This window comes from Camelus ferus, chromosome 4 (genome assembly GCF_009834535.1).
Source record: "Camelus ferus isolate YT-003-E chromosome 4, BCGSAC_Cfer_1.0, whole genome shotgun sequence".
In the NCBI taxonomy this organism is placed as follows: Eukaryota; Metazoa; Chordata; class Mammalia; order Artiodactyla; family Camelidae; genus Camelus; species Camelus ferus.
In genome coordinates, this window is record NC_045699.1 from 62,626,006 (window position 1) to 62,640,897 (window position 14,892).

Here is a 14,892-nt window from a genome sequence, read left to right on the forward strand (position 1 = left end):
CATACCTCCTAGAATAGCAATTGTGTCCTTTGGCATTTAGCCAAAGGAGCTGAACACTTACGTCCACACCAAAACCTGCATGAGGATGTTTACAGTGGCTTTATTCATAACTGCCAAACTTGGAAGCAGCCAAGATGTCCTTCAGTAGGTGAATGGATAAATAAACTGTGGTACATCCAGACAATGAAATATTATTCAGCACTAAAAAGAAATGAGCTACCAAGTCATGAAGACATGGAGGAAACAAATGCATATTACAGAGTATAAGAAGCCGATCTAAAATGTCTACAGACTTTACGACTCCAGCTATCTGACATTCTAAAAAAGGCAAAACTATGGAGACAGTTAAAAGATCAGTGGTTGCCAGGGTGTGGTGGGGGGAGGAGGCATGAATAGGTGGAGCACAGAGGATTTTTAGGGCAAACAAAAATATTCTGAATGATGTTATAGTGACGGATACATGTCATTACACATTTATCCAAACTCATAGCATGTACAACACCAAGAGTGAACCATAATGTAACCTACAGACTAGGTGAGTATGACGTGTCAGTGTACGTTCATTAATTGTAAGAAATGTACCCTCTGATGGGTGATGTTATTATTAAGGGAGATTTGCATGTGTGGGGACAGGAGACATGTGGGAAATCTCTATATCTTCTCAATTTTGCTGTGGACCTAAAACTGCAATAAAAATAGGTTTATTTTTTAAAAGTTACATGATTGGCACAACAGTGTAAGCTGACTATACGTCAACAAATATATATATATATAAGTTACATGACTATTTATACTATGATCTCAATTACAGTAAATTAATATATGAATATATATGTTCATATACAATATATGAATATATTACTTTACATAATTGGGACCATAGTATAAACAATATACAAATTTATGTATATAAAATTATATATAACATAAAAAACTAAAAGGAAATATATAAAATATTGACAATCTTTGCCTCTGAATGATTGCATTATAGGTATTAAAATTTTTTCTCCTTCATACTTTTCCACATTTTCCAATTTTTTTTTTTTTACAATGAGCACATACTATTTAAATACTCAGGACTAAAGGACAATAGAACTCATTTGGATCTGGGGATACGCCTGCCAGCCACATCCTGGCTCTGCCTCCATGGTGTCTCTTCTTAAGATGATGAGGACTAGAAAGTTTTAAGTTGTAAACTCACATTAATTGTCAAGTGCCTTCTCCAATGAAACTAAATGTTGAAATCCTGCTTCAACGTCCTTCTGAGGCTAAAATAAGCTCAGAAAAGCATTTGCTGCAGTTCTTGGAGATCCGCTGAAGGACGTCATTCACAGTGGGCACCAAGTCAAACCCTCGCTCGTCATCAGCACTGGCTGCAGAGCAAAGAATTTGAACCATTTGAGGGAGGAATGGGGTCAGAGCTTCACAAATAACTCTCTCCCTTAGGTTGCTATAATTATAATACAGGGGATTACTGACAGGTGCAGAGCACACAAAGCTTTCCCATTGTCTCATTTGAGTTTTGCAACCACTCTGGAGAGAAGGCGGTAGCAGTAATAGTAGTAATAGGAATAACAATAATGGTGACTAACATTTACTGAGCACTTATTATATGCCAGGCATCCACGCTAAACATTTCACGCATATTATCTCTTTAAATCTTGTCCTGTAGAGGGGAGGGTGTAGCTCAAATGGTAGAGCACATGCTTAGCATACACGAGGTCCTGGGTTCAATCCTCAGTACCTCCCCTAAAAATAAATAAATAAATAGACCTAATTACCTTCTCAACAAAATAAAATAATCTTGTCCTGGTGAAATAGGAGTGACTGCTTATCCCCACTTTATAGATCAGTAAACTGTTGCTTAAAGAAGTCAAATGACTTGTCACCAAACTAACAAATGGAAGAACTAGGATTTATAGCCATTTATTTAGTCCTCGAGTCCAGAGTGATTTCAACAACAGCTTACTAAACTTCCTCAACTCTGATTATTTTTATTGCTATTGTTATTAGGAGAGACATTCGTGTACCAGTAAAGAGTGCCGGCTTCAGTCCAGGTCTTTCGAGCTGTGTAACTTTGGACAAGTCACTTTGGCTCTGTGCTTCAACTTCCTCCTCTGTAGAATGAGGGTCAAAATATCGATCTCACAGGTCAAGGTCAAACAAAACAATCTATATAAAGTGTTGAGCCAAAGCCTGCCTCACAGAAAACACTCAAAAGACACTGGAATATATCTGATTTTCCTAAACCTTGTCTTTTCACGTATTGGGTCAAGGCCAGGGGAATACAATGACCTTGAGGGTCAGTGCTCAGAACCTCTAGACTCTCGGAGGAGTCCTCCTCCCCAGCTTGCTCACATGACCTCAGCTCTCTTGAAGAACCTCCTTCCCTGGAGAAGGTGCCTGTTATTGGAATGTGTATCTAGTATCTAGGGTTGAGAGAGTGGCTGGAGTGGGCATCTGACTCCTCTGGTGCCCCTGAGAAACCCAGGCCTTTGGGACTAAGATGCTCTTTGTTGAACTATTTTGAGGCAGCCGTGTCGATTTCATGCTGATTTCTGAGGGCTGGAAGATAAGGAAACCCAGTCCCAGAGGAGCAAATGTTTCCCTGAAAAAGCCACGGAAAGAGCAAATGTCAGAGCTGGAAGAGGACTTAGGGATCAGCCCCTCAAAACCTGTCCTTGTACTGATGAGAAACCAAGACCCAGAGAAAGAAAGGACCTTGACCAGATCCCACGCTGCCCATTAGTGACAGAGCCGGGGTCTGCTCAACTCCCTGCGACACTCAGGCCACCAGCAGACCCACATCATTCCTACAGAGGAGGCAGCTGAGGGTGAGCGAGGGACAAGAGTCTGCTGGCTGGGAACCCCAGGGACTCCCACACACAGCACTGCCCTTCTGACTTCTGGTTCAGGGTTTTGTTTTTTTTTTTAATGTCACCAGGCTCCCTCACCAAGAACTTTCCTCCTGGAGTCACCGAAATGGTTCCCTGCTGCCAGCTCTCCATCAATAGCCAAGGCAGTATTTGAAGTGATGGCAAGAATCAAGGTCCCCTCTCAGGAGGTAGCTGAGACCTGGAGAATGGCAACATCTTCCAAGTTAGGCCACATGACACAAAAGGAACTGGAAACAGTACCTTTCCCATTCCATCAGGCCTGAATTAGAACAGCTCTGAAGAGGATCCTGGGAGATCAGGCAGGCTCACGGGACTGCGGGTCTGCCGTGCTTCCCCAAGTGATCACTGCACTTCTCCTGTGATCGCTGGGTGTTTATACAGTGTGCGTGATGCCTCAAGTACAGCCTGGAACTTGGGATTGGCTATAATCCTTCACCACATACAGACACCTCTTGAGAGATAGGAACTTTGGGATCCTTGCCATCCCATGTTGGGGAATTAGATGATGAATCAGCCAACCCCGGTTCCCAGCCCAGAGTCCATCTCCTGTCAGAACGAAATGGTCTAGTGGCCTGGCTGCACTACTCCCAGCCTCCGGGACTAGGGCAAGAATCAATCAACCTCTTCAAGCCTCAGTCAAGTGAGCATCTAATGCCTGGCCTATTCATTGTGCTGCTATGAGGATTCAATTATTCATTCAGTCATTTCATTTATTCATTCAGCAGAAATGTATCAAACACTGATCAAGAGATACCCTAGTGAATAAGACCAAAAAAGTGGGGGTGCCCTGAATTCCTGATGCTTACAATGTATCAGATGAGATAATCAATTAACAAGTAAACAAGCAAAGTATTTATAGATTATGAGAAATGTTACAAAGGAGATTTAAAAAAAAGAATGTTGTGACACAGAGAAACTTTCCTTAAGGTGGTCAAGATGAGCTTCTCGGAGGATGTAACATTCCACTTGGAATCAAAAGAAGGAGCTGCAAAAACCAGGAGCAACAGCACATGCAGGACCAGGAGGTGGGAAAGCACATCACATGGGGGAGAGTGTGGTCTGAGATAAGGTAGGAGCTGGAAATGCAGAGCTCGGTAGCTGTGTAAGTAGACTGGCTTTTCTACGAGCAATTCAAAGTCCAGGGAGAGTTTTAAGGAGGGGATGGAAGTAGACCATGGGGCGTCAAGGGCAAGAGCACAGAAGCCAGGGATAAGGCGAAGTGGTCCAGGTGTGAGAAGGTGGTGACCTAGACTGGCCCGGAGGCAGATTCAGGATTGATGTTAGATGCGGGATGTGAAGACTTGCTATTGGATTGGGTGGGGGTGAGGGAAAGAAAGAAAACAAGAATGATTCCTAGACTGGGAAATCAATGGCACCACTCATTCAACAAACATCACTGAAGCCCATGGATCTGCCTGACCCTGTGCTTGGTGGTTGGAATAAAGACAGGGATGAAGATCATAGCTCTGTCAGGGAGGCAGACCAGGAAATAGGCAAATTTATGCATCAGTAAGTGTTAGAGGATGTCTCATTCTGCTAAGGGAAAAAGATCAAAGAAGTCTTCCTAGGAGAGGGGAATTTGGGCTGAGTTGTTTTTTGGGGGGTTCCTTTTTTTTTTTACCATTTTTTGGGGGGAAGAGGTAATGAGGTTTATTTAGTTAGTTATTTTAGTGGAGGGACTGGGGTTTGAACCCAGGACCTTGTGCATGCAAAGCATTGCTCTAACCACGGAGCTATCCCCTCCCCTCCTTGGGCTGAGTCTTGAACAAGGAACAGGAATGAGGAGGAGAAAGGCTTTGGGGTCATGGAACAGAGTTCTGAAATAACAACAACAAAACTAATAGTCAGGGTAGGTGAGATTTGTGAAGCCCTAAGAATGTGCTAGGGACTGTTTAGGTGCCAATTAACTTATTTAAGCCTCAGATACAAACTCTGTGAGGTAGGAACTACCATTATCATCTCCACCTTCTGAATGAGGAAACGGAGGCACAGTTATCCCCATTCTATAACTTGCCCAAGGCCACACGGTTGGTCTCATACCAGGCTTCAGTCTCATGTAATTTGGCCACAAAAGCCATGTTCCAACTGCCACACAAAAGGCCTCTCTGTGGGAGTGCCCTGAACCTTAAGGGGTTAACAAGCACAGACTGTTTAGAGCATAAGAAGGTAGAAGTCAATGGAAGGTGAGATACGTGACATGAAAGTATCTTGCAAACTAGTAAGTACAGTCCCCAAGCAGATTCTCATCACTGTGATTAAATAACTGTGCAGGACAAAGGTCTCTCAGCAGTGGGTCTGGATTATTGGCCTTGGGGGACAATGGCTGCTTGGGGGGCGTGCCCAAACAGAGGGAATCTCGGGAGAGAAAGGGCTGACATGAATCTGACCTTGTGCTGGGAAGCAGCAGGTGTGGGCTCCAGACCTTAGTCCTGCCCCTGACTTGTTACTTGGTTTTAGGTGAATCACTTCTCAGCCTGGCCTTCAGTTTCCCCATCAGGAAGACAGCAGGAGGGAGCAGAAAGATTCTGAGGACTGGTCCAATGCTCACATCTTGAGCAATTGCTCTTGCTATTGGTGTCCTGCTTCCTGACTGGACAAAAAAAAAATAGGGATGTCTGCTTGGGCCCTTTACCAAAGCCAAAATGCCACCTTGAATGGAAGCGGCACTTTCCAGAAAGCAGGACCCACGCTCGATGAGAAGCCTATGGTTTATGTCTCCTGAGTCCACAGATCTTCGAGTTAAATGCCTTTCATCCCTCCTATGCCGCCAGGACACTGGTTTCCAGCCCTGACCTCCACCCCTACTTAAATCTAGCCCACTCCTATCCCTTTTAATCCTCCGGGGGTGGGGGTGGGGGGAAATCTGAGAATCACAGACAGCATTTTGGACTGTATGCTTCTGAGGATCCATCCACAAGATACAGAGGCTTTTACCCCTAGGGGGTCCTGTTTTGAGTTTTCAGGAAGCAAACCCTCAGGGCTTTTTCACATGTGCTGCTCCAGGCTCCATCCTGTGCGATTGGTTTTGGATCCACTGCCCTAGAGTAAAAAATGTTCATTTCGATGCAGCCTTGGATCTTTCTTCTTATGTCCTGGGATCTCCATAGTGAAAAACAGACTCACAGGCCTGCAAGAGAAACTTTTCCATCAGAGCAAAGCAATCCAAAGCCGTCTTGCTGACAAAGAATCTTGTAAACTGTAAAGCACTCTCATGCATTATTAATTCACATATTATTCCTTTTGCACCTCATAAAATTCCTGAACTAGTTTGGGTAAGGGTAGGATTGCGAGATAAAAATACAAGATGCCAGTTAAATTTGAATTTCAGATCAACAGTGAATAATTTTTTGGTATGTATTTTAAGTTTATCCCAAATATCATACAAGACATTCCTATACTAAAATATTATTCATTGTTGATCTGAAATTTAAATTTAACTAGGTTTCCTGCACTTTTATTTCCTAAATCTAACAACCCTAGACAGGAAACGTTTACCTCATTTTGCAGGACTGGGGCTCAGAGGGGTAAAAGGATTTATCCTAACTCCCTGAGAACAGGGATCATGTCTGATTCATGGTTTAAATTTTAGTATGTATTTTGTAAACAGGAAAGGTGTATTCCCTTAAAGCCAGTGTGTCAGCTGAAAGATTTAAAACATTCTGTGAAAAGTCTATTCCGCTGAGAATCTATCCCGTGTTCATATAAATATGTATACTGCACAGAGCATTAAAAAGGTAATGATTCAGTTTTAATTCTCAGTTCCCAACCTGGAGTTAGCTCAGAGAAAATACTTGAGAAATATTTACTTAAAGACTGGGTCTTCTGAGCCTCTCGCTCCTACAGGAACCCTGTAGGGTGAAAGAAAGAGCTGGCTCAGGAGAATGATCCCAGCAATCCAATACGAGGCTTCCCTGTTCTGATGGCTGTATTGTGCCTAAGAGTAATTCAGATGAGTCTCAGGAAAGCTGAGTGAAACTATAAAACATCATGAAATCATCACAGGGCATCATGAAAAGTCTCCTCTTCACAACGTCCCCTTCCCACTCCAGGTACAGGACCACAGGGAGGCCTGCCCGGGGCTGCCACATCCAGGAAGGTCCTGCCATACATGCTGTCCAAGGAGTCCCTACACTGTCAAAGACAGAGGCACCAAGTCCCTCTCTTGTCCTCTGGATGAGCAGCCCAGCTAGAGGCACTGGTGGGACAGCCTCCAAGGTGACTCTGGACCAGATTCGGCTCATCTCCCTTCTGATGGACACCTCGGGCTCTGCCCACTGACAGATCACATACCGATGTCATCTGCCCGGCCAGAGCTGTGAATAAACACAGACACTCAGAGAAGACTTGAGCTGCTGATGACAGAGGTCAAGGGTCTTGGTTCCTTGCCAGGCTGTCAGCTTAGAAAGATGTCCTGCGGAAGAATTGGAGCCTGGCACGCGCCCTGGCCCCAGGTCTGAGGTTCACTGGTAGACTACCGGAATGTTAGGATTCAAAGAGAGGGCCTTAAAAAGCGTCCAGATCTAATCAAAATATTCTCGTTTTTCCGGAAATATGCACCAAGGCTCAGAGAAGGAAAGGACTTAGTCAAGCTCACACAGTAACTTGGCAGCAGAGCCAGGCCTGGAACTCACTTTTTTCTAGGTGCTGCATTCCTGATTCAGACAATCAGCTTTCAGTACAAAGTAAACAGCGGGTGGGGTAGACAGGGTCACTCACTGGTGTGCTGGCGCTATGACTCACTGAGCTTTACCCCTAGCATGCAATTAGCATCTTAATCCAGTCTGTCACTCCCTGAAGGCCCTGCAGTCCACAGGCTGAGGATGAGAAATAAACTGCCCCCAGCCAAGGCCTTGAAAATGGAGATGAAATGGCTCACAAAGATCATCAGATCTAGTTCCCTCAGCAAAGTAGAGTCCCCAGCATCCGTACTGGAACCAGTTCCAAGAACCTGTGAGCTCAGCGAGCTTGCAGGTTGGTGGGCAGGCCCCCTGGAGGCAGAGGATGGTGAGTGGGTCCTGGAGGGATGGACAAGGTGTGGGGCTAGCCCAGGTAAGCAGCAGCTTTAGCCCTCTGTCTCCGACAGCTCTGTTCGAAAGTACTGTTTACATCCGACCAAAGTCGGACTCGATGAGCTTCGGCCCGTGGGGTCCAGTCTGCTCCTTCTGCAGACTTGGGTAGCAGGTTGGCCCAAGTCACCCCATAAGTGAAGCGGCCGAATTAGGCAGGAACCCCACTTAGGGGAAGAATGATAAAACTGAATGAAGAAGAGCGGGGCGGCTCTGCCTGGGATTCTTGAATGGCTTCCCTGCATTTGCCAGCCCTGAGCAGAGAACAGAACCACCTTTAATGCTGCCCTCATGGAGCTGCTGCTCTGGTTAGGTAGTCAGACAATATGTGGCTGAATAAATTAATAAGATCATTTGAGAAAATGACAGTGCTAAGAAGAAAACACAGGCTGATAATGGGATAGAAAATGATCGGAGGCAGCAGGACCTCTTGGAAAAGGTGCCTATGGAGCTGAAGGCTGAATGAGGACAGGGAGGCAAGCATGGGGTCCAAGGAGAGGCAACAGTGGGTGACAAGGCTCTCCCACAGGGACAGGCTTAGTGGGCTTGAGGAAGAGAAAAACCAGAATGGGTTGAACCCATGAATGAGGGGAAGAGGGGGAGGAGATAAAATCTGAGAGGCGGCTGTGGGCTGAGCCACAGCCTCCTGCACTGGGCTCAGCTGAAGATTAAATCGTGGTCACGACTCCACTTGCAGCATCATTGTGAGCATCACTGTGGCAGGCAGCTCACCCAGTGCGGCTGGGATGGGCTCACAGGGCAACTCCACCGGGACCTGGGCTCTGGTCTCAAATCCAACAGGAAACATCCACCCTGAGTTTCTGTCTAAGTCAAACCCCAAGGCAGGGGGCAGAGAGGGGCCTTGTCTGTGACTCCTCTGGGTGCACTGCACTCCTAGGGGAGCCCCACAGGGCAGAGGCAGTAGAGAAGGGAGCCTAGGTTTTAAGAGATTTTGTAAAAGGCTGAACCCTGACCTTCACTCCTCCCTAGGGCCCCCTCACTCGCTTTCAGCATCTTCACCAAATTCACCAGGACTCTTTACCTCTTTCTCCAAAACTTCCTTCCCAAGGCCTGTCCTCAGAGTCCTTAATGATAAGATCGTTTGTTCTAAGGTATTAATGGCATTGTGCCCTCTCCTGGGAGTCCTGTGTTTCATCAAGAGTCAAAGTCCTGAGCCAAAGGAATGCATTTGAAATTTTGTAATTTCAATAATCTGTTTTCCTATTGAGTCAGCAGGTTGATGGTCAAGCCCTGCCTGGAGCCGGGGGCTTCTCACCCCAGGGTGGGTGCTGTGCTCCGCCCACCATGCTGCCTTGTTCAGGTAAAACATTGATTCCCACCCAACACAGGAGTTGGACTCTTGGGAATTCACAGGAGATCCTAGAGAGCGCCCCGCTCTATGCTAACTGCCGATGTGCAATCCCAGCAGAGGTGGCTGATGGGGGCGGGGGGGGGGTGGCCCTGAATAAACCGACAGTCTGAGGACTGGGGTATCTGTTGGGGATGTTCTCATGGAAAAGAGAAGTCTAGCTCCTTTCAGAAAATTCTGCTTCAGCAAATCGTCCTGTCACCTCATTGGCACTGCTTCTGTAATTCTTTCCTGTTTCAGAGCAGGAGGAACACCTGGGCAATCTCTGTGAAATGGTTTTATCTTCCTTCAGGATGACCTCACCTTCAGGAAAGGCCAAGAAGCCCTACTCCTACCCTTTGCTCCCTCAGTCAGCTTCCAGGGGTGTATCCTAAGGAAATACTTTCAAAGATTTTTTTTTAAAGCTTGTTTTAATATGAGTTGATAGTATTATAAGTAGTAAAAAGTTGGAACTACGCAGGCACGAAGGACAGGTGAGTGAGCAAACTCTGGCCGATCTACTTGAAGGAATACTATGACCAGCTTAAAAATGACAGATAAAAATCTCGTCCAGACATGGAAAATTACACACGAAAGAACGTCCAATGGAAAGTTTAGGAACCCAAGCTCTACAAGTCCATCAGTTTCTCCCTTGGAGGCCTGTAGATGAAAACAGGAAGAGCTCAAGAAAGACTTAAATAACATGTAAATAAAGCCTGGGGGGAGGGTATAGCTCAATGGTAGAGAACATGATTAGCATGCACAAGGTCATGGGTTCAATCCCCAGTATCGCCATTAAATTAATAACAATAATAAATAAACCTAATTACCTCTTCCCACAAAACAACAAAAAAAATTTTTTAATTTTTTAAATGTAAGTGAAGCCCATCTTCTCTTTTCTGGTTATTTGTGGGCTTAGATAATGTAAGTAAAATAACCCCCATGAAAATGCTTTCTAACTTTAAAATATTGTCCAGTATAAGGTTATTATTCACCTTCTTCATAAAGTAAAACATCATTTTGATAACAGCTAATTGCTCAGTCCTGCTTTAGGTGGTTGGGACAGAAAAACAATGGTTTGCTCCCCAGGATCCAGAAGAGTGGGGATCGAGCCTTGACAAGGCCTGTCCCTTCCCAGATGACTCCAGGAGTTGGGATGCAGAGGAGGAACAAATACGCGTGCTCACACCCAAAGGATGGGAGATCACCTTCTCATTGGCACTGTCTGGACCACAGGAAACTGCCCAACTGGCCCAAATGACCTGTCCCCCTAGAAAGCTGCCCTGCTCCCCCAAGTAATAACCTTAACTGTATCTGTCAGGATTCTTGGCTGCAAACAATGAAACTCTACTGTGGACAGTTTAATAATAACAACTCTCAATACTGTTATTTTCAGCGTCAGTGCCACTGCTGTTACATGGGGGCCCTGTCTCAGGCTTGGTGGTAAGGGTTTTCAACGCATTACTTCTTTTTACCCATAATTTTGAAAGAGGCTGTTCTTCCCTGGTAAAAATGAAGTAATTAAGATTTAGAAAGGTTGAGAAACTTGCCTCAAGGCCACAGATTTAGTAAGTGGTGGGGATGGTTTTCAAAGCTAGAGGCTAGGACCACAAAGCTGGAGGTCTCAACCGCCAGGTCCTGCTGTCTTGACGAGGCTCCTTCAGGGCTTTAGTAAGAATCTGACAAGCTGGTGATGTGGCCTCTGTCCTCTGTGGGTCTCTACTGGCCTTCATTCTTTGGGGGCCATTTCCAGAGAGCTGGCTAGAGTTGGTTGTGGACAGCCCCACGAGGAGAATCAAGAAGCCAGCTTTCCCAGCAGCCACACAAACTAGCAAGAAGCAGAAACGCTCTCGCTCTCGTGGCCTCCAGAAAAATCTGCAAGCCCTCAAGGAGGCAAGACCTGCCCTTTAAGAGAGATAGCGGGCTTGTCCCATCTGCAGAGACTGAATAGACTGCTTTTACTTTCCAGGCTGGGTTTCTGCAAATGGAATGATTCACTCCTACTAAGTTTTTAGCATTGCGCACTTGGGAGCAGACCCCGGACTGTGGGGTCACAGTCCTGAAATCAGAGCCACCACTTGCTTTCTGGGGCTCACAGGCAATGATGGGGACAGTGACAAGCAGCAGTCTTAATTTAAGGTGATTGGTGCAGGACAGGGGAGGTGGGGTAAGGGGAAAAGTATGAACTTTGAGTCGGAAAGACCTGTTTCTTCACATCCTGGTTGTGTGCCTCTTGGCAAATTTCCTAATCTCGCTAGGTTGTTTCTTCATCTGAAAGAAATGTAAATAATTATGCTTTTATTGCATAATTCCTATGAAAATTAAAAGGAACGAGTACATCCATACTTAAAATTACCTAGCACACAGAGGCTCACTGAATGATAGTGACTAATATCAATAGTACTAGTATAGTTATAAAGGCTCTAGAAGGGACCTCTATAAAGGGTGTTTTTTAAGGAGAAAACAACAGAAGGGACATATAAGCTGGGTTTTGACAAGTAAGTAGGAGTTTGTTGAGCAGCTGGTGGGCAGGAAGGGTTTTCCAGTTAGAAACAACAGCAAGGGCAGCTTTGTGAAGAAGCACAGAATGTTCAGGCAGCAGGAGAGGACCAGTTAGGAACTACTGAAATATTCCTGTCAAGCAATAGGGCCCATGGGGGGAAGGTATAGCTCAGTGGTAGAGTGTGTGCTTAGCATGCAAGAGGTCCTGGGTTCAATCCCCAGTACCTCCATTAAAAAAAAAAAGAAAAAAGGATAAATCTAATTACCTCCCTCCTAGAAGAGATAAGGGCCTTGCCTGGGGCCAAGATGACTCTCTGAAATCCCCTTTCTATTGTCCTCAAATAAAGGACCATAACTGACCTCTCATAGAGTAAATTCATAAACCAGCATTCCTGTGAGCTATGCTACCTGAAGGCAAGCAGCCGCCACGCCCCTGGCTGGCCAGTCTACAGAGAATAAATGAAGCTGAGGACCACCTCCAGGCATCCAAGGCCCTGGCTCACCTTCTCTGGAGTTGCACGGGCTTGGGTTTGACTCCTGGTGGAGTCACTTTCCTCCCTATCTAGCCTCAGCCAGCCACTGGTCTCTCCAGCCTCTCGGTTTTGTTACCTGAAGCAAAGGGAACCACACGTGACCTAGAAGTCACTACACACCATCGGCAGCCCCCGGCACCCAGCAGGTGCTCCACATCTGAGAGAAAGGGGCTGCGCGAGCACCTGAGCTCACTGCAGCATCGGGGCAGGACCGACGTGCTCCTGGGGAAGCCTCACACCCTCAACCACTCCTGACAGGAGAAAAAGACTTTCACCCAAATGGTGTCTTTGGGAAAACTGCTTTGCAACTTTGCTTTTTTTCCAATGACTGACAGATCACATCAGGATAAAAATGCCTCTTTCTTTTTTTGGTTGAAATAGAGTTCACCTACTATAATGTCCACTCTTTGAAAGTGTACAATTCAGTGGGTTTTAGTACATTCACAAGGTTGTGCAACCATCACTACTATCTAATTCCAGACAATTTCATCATCCCCCCAAAGAAACCTCGCATCCATTAGCAATCACTCCCCATTCCCTCCTCCCACCACCTTCCAGTAACTACTTAGCTTGTTTTCCATCTCTGTGCCTATTTGCCTACTCTGGGCATCTCATATAAATGGAATCAGACGTGGCTTTCTGTATCTGATTTCTTTCATTTAGTATAATGTTTTCAAGGTTCATCCATGTTGCAGCGTGTATCTGAACTTTGTTCCTTTTTATAGTTGAATGATATTCCATTGTATAGATATTATAACACATTTTGTTTACTCTTTACTTGATGGATATTTGGACTGTTTCTACTTTTTGGCTGCTGTGAATAATCCCCATTCTTTTTAACGGTTGCATATATATTGATCGGATGTAACATAGTTTATTTAAGCACTTTCTATGGAAGAACAGTTCTGGTCTTTCCCATTTTTGGCTAATGCAAAATGCTAATGCGAAAAAAATGTCACCACAACATCCTTCTAGTCTTCCATAAGAGGGAGTCGAAACTTACCCCATTTCTTAAGGAAATTATTCAACTGAAATGAAGCAAAAAGCTCTATTGACAAAGATATTGATTGCAGCAATTTTTACAGTAACACACGATGGAATTGCTTAAAGAGTCCACAATGAGGAACTATTTAGATAAATTCTATTATTTGATGAAATGATGTGCAGTTAGTAAAAATGATAATTATCAAAGCAATGGAGCAACAGGTGAATTGCCAATGATGATCTTAAATGAAAAAAAAAAAATACAACACAGTGCAAAATGCCCATGCTGGTGCTCACAACAGCAAGACGTGGGGTTGGGAAGCACGCCCGTGCCCTCTGGCCTCAAGTGTCCCACCTCTGCCACATCACTGAGATGAACAGATGCTGGGTTTCCCCTCTAGGAGTGGGCTGGGGATGACTGCCACCCTGTACTCCTGAGGGTGCCACAAGAGGACCACTCATAGGAGGAGGGAGGGCTTTCCTTCCAAGTGACAAGGGGAACAGCAGTCACGTTGCCATCCCTGGATTTAAGGTCCCAACTCCTTAGGTGGTCAGAGGGTGGGTCACAGCTGGCTGGGTAACCCTGATGAGAATCGTGGCTCAAGGTCATCTTGGGGCTGCAGAACCAGTCATTCATGAAGGTAATGCGGGTACCCTCTGACCTGCCCCTGTGCTCTGCGGGTTTTCCTGCCAGCTTTCAGCATCTGGGACAAAGGCTGACTTCTTAGACAGCTGCCTGATACCGTCCTGTCCACAGTAGTGACTGCAAATGCATTCAACTGCAGCAATTGTGAATGTATTCAACCGAACCAATCATGAGAATCTTTTTTTTTAATGTGTGCTTTCTATTGTCATAACCATGTCTATTACAGTCATTGCCATTAAGAATGCACAACGCAGCAAAACCAGTGATGAACATGGAGCCTTTAAAATCTTAATGGGAAAAATTTAGCCCCATTGGAGGATGTCAGTTGTATGCTTGTAGTCGTGATTTGCGTGGGTTCTATGAATATACTTAGATTATACTGATTATTTATTTATTATACCTTAGGTTACCACCCTCCTTACCTGGCCTTTAAATATGCTTTGCTGAAACCCTTCAGGGAGTTCAGGGTTTTCTTGGGCGTGAGCCACCCCCTCCTCCTTGCTTGGTCCTGCAATAAAACTTTCTCCATTCCAAAAAAAAAAAAAAAAAAAGGTTATAAGGTATAATAAATAGTGACAGATTATAGGTGTTATTTTTAAACATTCTAAACTTGAATTATACAAAATATACAATTTTTGTAAAATCCAAGTTTCTATGAAGGAATATAAAAGACCATTATTTTATGATATTCCTTGAAGTGCATAGTGGCTTCTAAGTGCTCTGTTAACAAGCTCTAATCAGCTCCATGATCTGTGAAATGGTCTCCAGTGTCCCCAAACTTAGGGAGTTTGAGGCTGTGTTTGTTAGGGTGCAGTTAAGCTGCTGTAACAAAGAGACGCGAAAGTAGCATGGTCCAAACGTGATGAAATCGATCTCTCTCTTAAAAACAGGAAGCCAGGTTGGGTTGGACAGGTGC

The 14,892-nt window shown here is 45.0% G+C and overlaps 1 long non-coding RNA gene across 1 annotated transcript; it reads right to left on the reverse strand.

Moving 5' to 3' along the window:
* Window positions 1–508: 508 nt before the first annotated feature.
* Window positions 509–14,460, reverse strand: LOC116663242. The gene is made up of 3 exons (XR_004319449.1): window positions 14,399–14,460; window positions 5,285–6,024; window positions 509–1,373 (listed from the first exon to the last, which is right to left on the reverse strand). It is a non-coding gene; the product is annotated as an uncharacterized LOC116663242 (long non-coding RNA).
* Window positions 14,461–14,892: the final 432 nt, after the last annotated feature.